Here is an 8,845-nt window from a genome sequence, read left to right as displayed (position 1 = left end):
ACTGTTTAATGAGAAACTATTTGTTCTGTAAACCTTCACCTAAAGTACAATAAAAAAAAAATGTATATATATTTAATATATATATATTTAAAAAAAAGAATATTGTCATTACCTAGGTAGGTGTATTAGTCAGGGTAGGCAAGGTTATACAGCAATAACAAAAAATCCAATTTGGAATCCAGGGTCAGCAGTCTCCATGTGATAGCTTAGAGCAGCACCTTTATATAAGCCACAGATCCCCAGCAGAAAGGATTACAGAGCCAAACAGTAAAAATTAAATGTTTCCACCCAGAAAAATGAATCATATTTAATTTTTCAAAGGAACACAATTTTTTTTAACTTCAAGGAGTCAGGGGAGTGCAATTTTCCTGTGAAGTCAGGCAGAGAAGAAAACTTGAAATTGGTGAACATTTAAAATCTCTGCCATAAGAGAGTAAGCATAGTATTATCTTAGCCTGCCGTGTTTTTCAAAATCTTTTGCTTACAAATTTTCAGAGCTTCCCAGAGCCCTTAAGATAAAATACAAACTCTTCAGCAGGGCTTTTTGGCTGTTGGTAACTCAGTGCCTGCTTTCTTTGCCAGGGTCTTCTCTTTGCATTTGCCATGTCCTATAAGACTCTCTCTAGGAAAAAAATGGACTTTTTATTCTCTGCTTCCCTCTTATTGTTCCCCACTTTTGCAGTTTTCACTCAGTCTCCTCCTCTGAGATTTAGTAGCATCCTGTGCAAACTTTAACATAATTCCAACTAGATTATAATAAGCTGTTTCCCAGTCTCTCTTCCCCACTAAAGATTAAAAGCACTAAAGAACAAAAACCAGACCTCATTTATTTTTATATCATTAAAAGAGTATCTGTCCTAGAATTAAAACAAAACAAAAACAGTTGCCGTCGAGTTGATTCCGACTCATGGCAACCACATATGTGTCAGAGTAGAACTGTGCTCCATAGGGTTTTCAGTGGCTGTGATCTTTCAGAAGTAGATCACCAGGTCTTTCTTTTGAGGAGCCTCTAGGTGGACTCAAACCACCAACCATTCAGTTCGTAGCCCCGTGCTTAACTATTTGTGCCACCCCAGGTGCTTAATCAGAGCCCTGGTGGTGAAGTGGTTAAGAGCTCAGGCTGCTAACCAAAAAAGGTTGGCAGTTCAATCCACCAGCTGCTTTTTGGAAACCCTATGGGGCAGTTCTACTCTGTCCTATAGGGTCGTTGTGAGTCAGAATTGACTCGACGGCACACAACAACAAAAACAACAGGGGCTCAATATATAACTTGTTGTATGAATGAATGAATGAGTTTTACCTGCCTTACTCTCCCTGATAGCTTGTATACTTCAGGGCAGGATGTGGCCTTCTTACTTCTTTGTTTATCTTATAGAACCTAAAATGTGTATTTCATAGAGTAGGTGTACTATAAATGTTTAAATGACTTGAGTTTACCTAAAATTCTATTACTAGGAATTAATTTCTGATCTCTAACAATTACATTTGGGTTTTATACTCTAGACTATGATAAAAAATGGAGTTGCTCATAAACCACATCTGGGACTGATTTTCATGGATTTATTAAACTTTACATTTCTTCAGAGTATCTACTGCCAAGACCTCTGGTTTCATATCTTAAACCAAATATTTAAGAAACATTTTCTGCAAAGCAAGGCTGCCCTTGTGCTCTGGAAATCTTTTCAAATAATATGTCATGCCTTTAACCTCGAATCTATTAAAGCCTTAAAATTGCAGTGATTCATTGGACTGTATGTCAAGAAACTGATTTTTTAATGGGTGGCATATTTCCTCATTTATATGTAAATTATTCCCATATGCATCGGATAGAAACATAGAAATTTTGTGAATGCACTTAGCCTTTAAAGAACATGATTGAACCACATGGTATCATTCCAGAAAATAAGAGCAAACACACACACACACAATGAAAATAAGAGCAAACACACACACACACAATGAAAATAAGAGCAAACACACACACACACACACACAACCTTCTTGAGAGCTGTAAGGAACTTCTCAAAATTTCCATTATAATCCTAGGGAAAATTTTACTTTTTTAATACCCCTCATCAGAAAGCGTTTCAAGTATATTTTTAGTAAAAATGTTTAGTATTGTGGAAATGTGCTCATGAGCTGTCATCTAGGGCTAACCTTTCACGCTGTAGATGAACTCTGAGGGTGACTACATGAATTGTTTTTGCACCAGGAAGTTCCTGCAGAAGAACAACCACCGTCACTCACTTTGCGTATCGACAGCTTTTGTTTATTAGTGACCACTGGCCACTGGAGGCTTAGAAGCTTTGAAGTTAATAACATGACCCTTCTCTAAAACATTTTTTTCTACTAATTTCCTCAAAGTTCATATAATAAATGAAATCATGTCTTTTGAACAACATTGTAATGATATCGCATATGTCAGTGGGTCCCAAGTTACTCAAAATCATAATGGGGCTCATATGAATTGTTTAAGGATTATATTATTTTTCAAGTTTTCTTTTAATTTTAACACTATAATAATAAATAACATTGAGGACACATATATTCAAGTTTTCTCAATGAATATCTTTTCTTTGAAGATATTAAATAATTTCGTAAGATGAGGGTTGGGCAGACACCCTGTTAGAAATTTTATGTAACTGATTGTTAAGAGACTCATTTCATAGATGACGTAACTGAGGTTTAGCAGTTTCCTCATGACGACAGAGCACAGAGCAATGATTTGATCTGAATATAGGTTTTTCTAGCTCATGCTCTTTGTCTTTCCAGAAAAGAGAACTTTAAAAAAAAAAAAGTACTAACTTGCAATTCTGAATTCACAACCCCCCACACCATATACCATTCATTGATTTTCTCTCCTTTTCAGTGTGGCTTAACCAGTACCAGTTGCCAGAGAGTTGACTACAAGTTATGTTGACCCCATGTGTATCAAGCAGATCTGTCCTCGATAGGATTTTCAATGGATGATTTTTTTGGACATATATTACCAGTCCTTTCTTCCAAGGTGCCTCTGGGTGGACTTGAACCTCCAACAGTTAGCAACCAAGCCATTGTAACCATTTGACCACCCAGAATCTCCTAGTGTGGCTTAAAAAAAATACAAAACCCAATGCCATTGCTGTTGAGTCGATTTCTGACTCATAGTGACCCTACAGGACAGAGTAGAACTGCCCCATAGGGTTACCAAGGAACGGCTGGTGGATTTGAACTGCTGACCATTTGGTTAGCAGCCATAGCATACCATAGCTCTTAACTACCACACTACCAGGGTCCTATGTAAAAAACGTGTGTTTTATGTCCTAATTCTGAGACTGGGGGCAGCACATATCATGTGTCCATGATGTTTGGCATATAGTATAAACACAGTCAATATTAGTATCCTTTTTGTTGTTGTTAGGTGCCGTCGAGTCAACTCCGACTCATAGTGACATTATGTACAAGAGAACAAAACACTGCCTGGTCCTTTAATACTCCTGAATTCAGTCATCACTGTCATGTAACTCACCCAGCAAACAAATGACTCTTCTCTAACTCTTCGACTAGAACTTTTTATCTAATGCTAGAGAAATTAAACATGTTAAGTCTGAGGAAGTAGCCTAAAGTTATGATTTTCAGTGTAAAATGTCTTTAGTGCCTCTAGTTTTATCTTTAAAAAAATCTATGTATTCTTATCCTTAAATTTTCCACATGTATTTCAACATAAAAAAATCTGTTATTTTCTTCTATATGACTAGCCTCAACTCCTCCATGCTAGTTGCTGTCATTCTCTGCATTCTGCTACTTGAGGGACACAATTGTAGAGTGTAGAAAATACTTTTTTTTTTTCCTTCAGCACATTTATATCCAAAAGAGAAATTGTGTCCTTTGCTCCAGGTATCTGCATGGTTCACTTACTTCAAGTCTTCACTCAAAAGTCAACTCAGGTTAGCATTTTCTAAGCATCAGATTGAAAGCTGCAATTTCTATCACTTACCCCATCCACAGCACTCTCCTGCTATATTTTTCTCTATCATACTTACCACTTTCATATGTACTTTATAATTCACTGATTTTTTTGTTTGTTTAATATCTGTCTGCATCCAACTAGAATATGAAAAGGGGTATTGGTTTGTTTTGTTCCCTACTGTATCCTCAGAACCTAGAACTTGTACTTGTCATGTAGTGGATACTCAATAAACATTTGTAGACGAACAAATGAATAAATACCTCTTGCAGTAAATCCACAAACATTCATTGTTTAGTGTTACTCCTTTAGCTTTTTGTTCCTGCACAACCATGTGTATGCCCTGTAGAGCCACCAATAATGTAACATTAAATGTACATCATTGTATAAAGAGGTGGGTTGTGAATAAGAGTTCAACCTGTAGCTAGACTTTTTCAACTGAAAGAGACGAAGTCAGGTACTATTGGGTGCTTTTTCCTTCCACAGGTTTTCGTTGTCCCTGATGCTTTCACTGCCTTGTTGAATTACACTTTCCTTTAGCTGATTTCATTTGCAAATATAGCAGTGCTGATTTGTGTTTAGCATTGTGTGGCTTCACTTTTTATTTCCACATTGCTATTGTAGATCACTCTTTAATTAAATAAAATGTCTTGCTCCTTCTGGGTGTTAGCAGCTAAAGAAGGGTACTACCAACTATCATGCTGTTAAGTTGTTGTTAGGTGCCATCAAGTTGGTTCCAACTCATAGCGACCCCATGTACAACAGAATAAAACACTGCCTGGTCCTGTGCCATCCTCGTAATCATTGCTGTTTGAGCCTGTTGTTGCAGCCACTGTGTCAACCCATCTCATGTTGCAGCCTCTGTGTCTTTCTCTCTTTTGCTGACCCTCTACTTTACCAAGCATGATGTCCTTCTCTGGGGACTGGTCTCTCCTGATAACATGTCCAAAGTACATGAAACGAAGTCTCACCATCCTTGCTTCTAAGGAGCATTCTGGCTGTACTTGTTCCAAGGTACAACCAACTACCACTTAGCATAAAGTGCTTATATTAACTCACAGGACATTAATGGACATAAACCTACTGACAAATCCATTTCTAAAGTATATTCTAGAAACCACCATTGTATTTTAAACAACTGACAATGTGAGAAAGACTGAACCCACCTTCAGCCCTGCTCAGGGTCTCTGTGGCTTATAGAGGCCTAACCAGTCACCAAAGGTAGCAGTGGCTGGCATGTTAAGATTCTCAATCTCAAGATGCCCACATGACCGAGAAATAACAGTCCACTATGTGATATCATTGGAACAAGTATCCCTTAATTTAGGGGTGGGGAAGGATGACATAAATCAAAAATACGTAGAACCACTGTTTGGTATTTTTAATAGTATTGCAATGCTGCTTAGAACAGTATAATTTTGAATTGGAGGCTTTAAAGGACTGTATGGATAAAAGTGTAAATCATAGCCGTACAACATCTGATTTTAGAATAGTCCATGTAATAAGACTAGATTCAGCAAAATGCTATGTGGTTTAGGTTTACTCTTGGGGAACCCTGAGTTCTAGCGAATAGGGAGCATTCAATCAAAGACTTCTTTGCCTACAAAGAAGTTCACTTATTCAGCATTCTACTCTTATTCCTTTTATTATTGTATAAGGCTTTATAGAAAGGATTTCTAGAGATTATGGTTCTGCATAATATTTCATTAAGATCTTATTGGTTAGAAACCAAGCTTCTCAATCATTTAAAAAATATAAACGGCAAGTCACTGTATATATTTGCCTGTTTGCTTGTCTTTTCTTCTTTCCTTCCCTCATTCCTCCTTCCTTCCTCCCTTTCTTCTTTCATTCATTCTTTCCTTCCTTTCAGTTATTCATGTCCTGCCTACTTACAAAAAAGGAGCTGCAATACCTCACAAAAAATACAAAAGCAATAAAGTTTTTTTTTTTTAAGTTAAGAATGTTAAAAAGGGGAGAAATTAGTTGAAGAGAAAGATGGATATTGCAATAATAAGTGTCACTGTGTTACCTCTTAAGGAGCCCAGAGGTCTGTCTCCTAGCTACATGGTGGCCACGCTTAGCAGGAAAGCAAGAGAAATGATTGATAAGACGAAAACAACATCCATTTCTTAAGGAAGACAAAGTTTCCTTGCACCAACCCCTGAAAAGTATTATCTTAGGAGGATCTTCAAGGATCTATTCAAAGCCCTGACATGAGTGATGTTAATAGCCAGTGTCTTTAGAAAACTCTGCTTCACAGCAAAGCAGAAATTCCAAGGTATGGATGTGGCCATGTGCAAGTCAACTTTTGTACACCTCAGTTCTCTCTGTTCTGTTATTTGGATACTAAAAGTGTCTCCTGCATGGACTTGATGTGCTGGTTAAATGAGAAGCATTTAGCAAGTGGACACACAGGGTGTGCTAAACACATAGGGAATGAAAGAGAGTATGAATAGGAAGTCGAAATCAGAACAGTATAACACAGGTTAGGAATTAAATTACAGTGTTCCTTGTGCTTAAGGAGTATTCTATCTCAGGTGTATAGCCCTTAGTAATTTAAAGTGACACTCACTGCCCAACCAGAGAACTTAGCATAATTAGAAGAAATACCATAGTTTTTTATATTATATTCTTTAGAAAGCTATTTTCCTTAGTGTTGATAAAGGGCTGGTAACTAACCAGAAAGTATGTAAAACATTAGGATACATTTAGAAAAATTAAGGAACCTGAGCTGTCTATTCATCTGAATTAGGACCATTCTACCTCTTCCAGCAAATAATTTGAGGTGACCAGGATTTCACAGACCCCAGCTTGTCACATTTTAATGAAGCTGTTGATCAAAATCCACTAGCTGTAAACAATGCCAGAGCCCTCCTTTGACGAGAGCAGTGAGAATTATAGGGTTGGGATGAAAGTTGTGGAAGAAATAGTTTGATAGACACATCTATCTCAATACTAAAAAATGTCAGTGACACCAGGGACTCCTTTTGCATGAGTCTTCAAAGGGTTTAATGGAAAGAAATGACTAAATATAGAGTCCACAGAGGGTCAATAATCTTACAGTTTTCCAACAAGTTGGGGATATGAGGGGTGACGAAGAAGACAGACCTTAAGAAGAGTTACCCTTGTTGGTGGGGGAACAGAGTTTACCTTTTCCCTTTTTGCTATACTTTTCCACAAATAGATTTTCCTTTGGGCAGTGTATTTCATCTCCTTACATCTCTTTCCCTAGCTCCACACATATGAAATAGCCTGACGACAGCTGTGCTCTGCTTGCTGCTGATTGTAAAACTACTTGAAAGAGTTCCTCAGAATTTAGAATGGAAACACTCTTATGCAGATGGCTATTTATCCTTTGTTTTTTCTTATTTATTAATTCTCATTCTAAATTAATATGTTGAACATAGAAACAGGATCCATAAGTCTTTGTAGTCAGGCATGAGTGACCTCTCTTGGCAAAGTGATGGCTGCTTCTGACTTCGATGCCTACAATTGTTTCTTGGTTAATGCTCCTGTCACAGTTTCAGATGTGTTCCTTCCTCGGTAGAGGCTGAAAAGAGTTGACATCTAAGGAAAACTGCCCTTTGTTGAATTAGAAATAATAACCTTCTCTTCCAGAGGCTAAGTTATTAGTATTCCTCTAGATTTGCCTTATAGATATCATTCTCCAAGTTCAGCCACCTGTCTTGGTGGATATTTCTGAAAGTATAGTGACCACATCCAGGTAATCAAAAATATCGACACATTAACCAATTTCGACAGTCTGTTTCTGGGGAAAAACAAAATTACTAAACTTTAGAACCTGGATGCACTTAACCAACCTTATCGCCCTGAATATGCAGAAAAATCAGCTGACTAGGGCTGAAGAGCTGCAGAGTTTGGTGAACCTGCAGGAGCTCTACCTCGGCCTTAATGGTATTGAGGTCATCGAGGGTCTGGATAACAATAACAAACTCACAGTGTTGGACATTGTGTCAAACAGTATCAGAAAGGTTGAAAATATCAGCCATCTAACAGAGTTGCAGGAATTCTGGATGAATGACAACCTCATTGAGAGCTGGAGTAACCTGGATGAGCTGAAGGTCGCCAGGGGCCTGGAGACCATGTAGATCACACTGGAAGATCATGATGGCCCTCCCCACCTGGCCCTCCCATCATGTGGCAGATTGACACCACTGTCCTCAGGTTCTGCGTCCCTGCTCCTCACTGCTCTCTCTCCTCAAAGGAACTTCCCAGCCACAGTTTTTTGATCTGCCTATGGCTCCTGAAATTATCACTCTACCAACAGTCACAGGCCAAAAAAAAAAAAAAAACCTCTGGGTCCATATTCTGGCTCTGTCACTCACCAGTGGTGTGACCTTGGCCAGCTCAACATCTCTAAGCCTCAATTTCCTCCTTTATAAAATATAGGGGGATTGATAATGGTATCTATTTTATAGGATTGATGTGAAGATTCAAAGATGATGCATGTGAGCATTTAAAACAGTGTCTGGCATGTTGTATGCAGTAGCAAAAGTTAGAATTATCCTTATTAGAAACAAGTTGAGTCCAACTTGAAACAGTGATGGAATCTGAATAGATTGGTTTTGGCCTTATTAACTGTCACTTACCAGCTCTATAGCCTTGGGGTTTGAGACTCAGTTTGCTCATCTCCAGAATGCGTACAATAATAACTACTCTGCCGTATGTTTGTGCAAATGAAATGAGATGGTTCCCTGAAATAATCATTGCTGGTACTTGGTGTATGTTAGGTGTGCAGCAATGTCAGCTACCTTTTGCTGTGCTTCCTTAGGGTCGTCATGGGGGAGGAAAGCTAATGTATATAACACCTACCATATGATAGACATGTGATAAATGCTGAAGAAAACGTAGCTGTTGTTATATTCCATACTCTCCTTG

General features: G+C 38.0%; 1 protein-coding gene and 1 pseudogene across 1 annotated transcript in view; both read left to right on the top strand.

Annotated features, from left to right (window-relative positions):
• The window catches only part of LOC105756495 (protein phosphatase 1 regulatory subunit 7-like), an 18,051-nt pseudogene extending 9,996 nt beyond the window's left edge, over nucleotides 1–8,055 (top strand).
• The window catches only part of PDE4D (phosphodiesterase 4D), an 889,016-nt gene that overhangs the window by 246,803 nt on the left and 633,368 nt on the right, over nucleotides 1–8,845 (top strand). The window lies entirely within an intron of this gene.

This window comes from Trichechus manatus, unplaced genomic scaffold (genome assembly GCF_000243295.1).
Source record: "Trichechus manatus latirostris isolate Lorelei unplaced genomic scaffold, TriManLat1.0 scaffold00074, whole genome shotgun sequence".
Lineage (NCBI taxonomy): Eukaryota > Metazoa > Chordata > Mammalia > Sirenia > Trichechidae > Trichechus > Trichechus manatus.
Note: the sequence above shows the minus strand (reverse complement) of the source record. Positions and strands in the feature narration are given on the sequence as shown.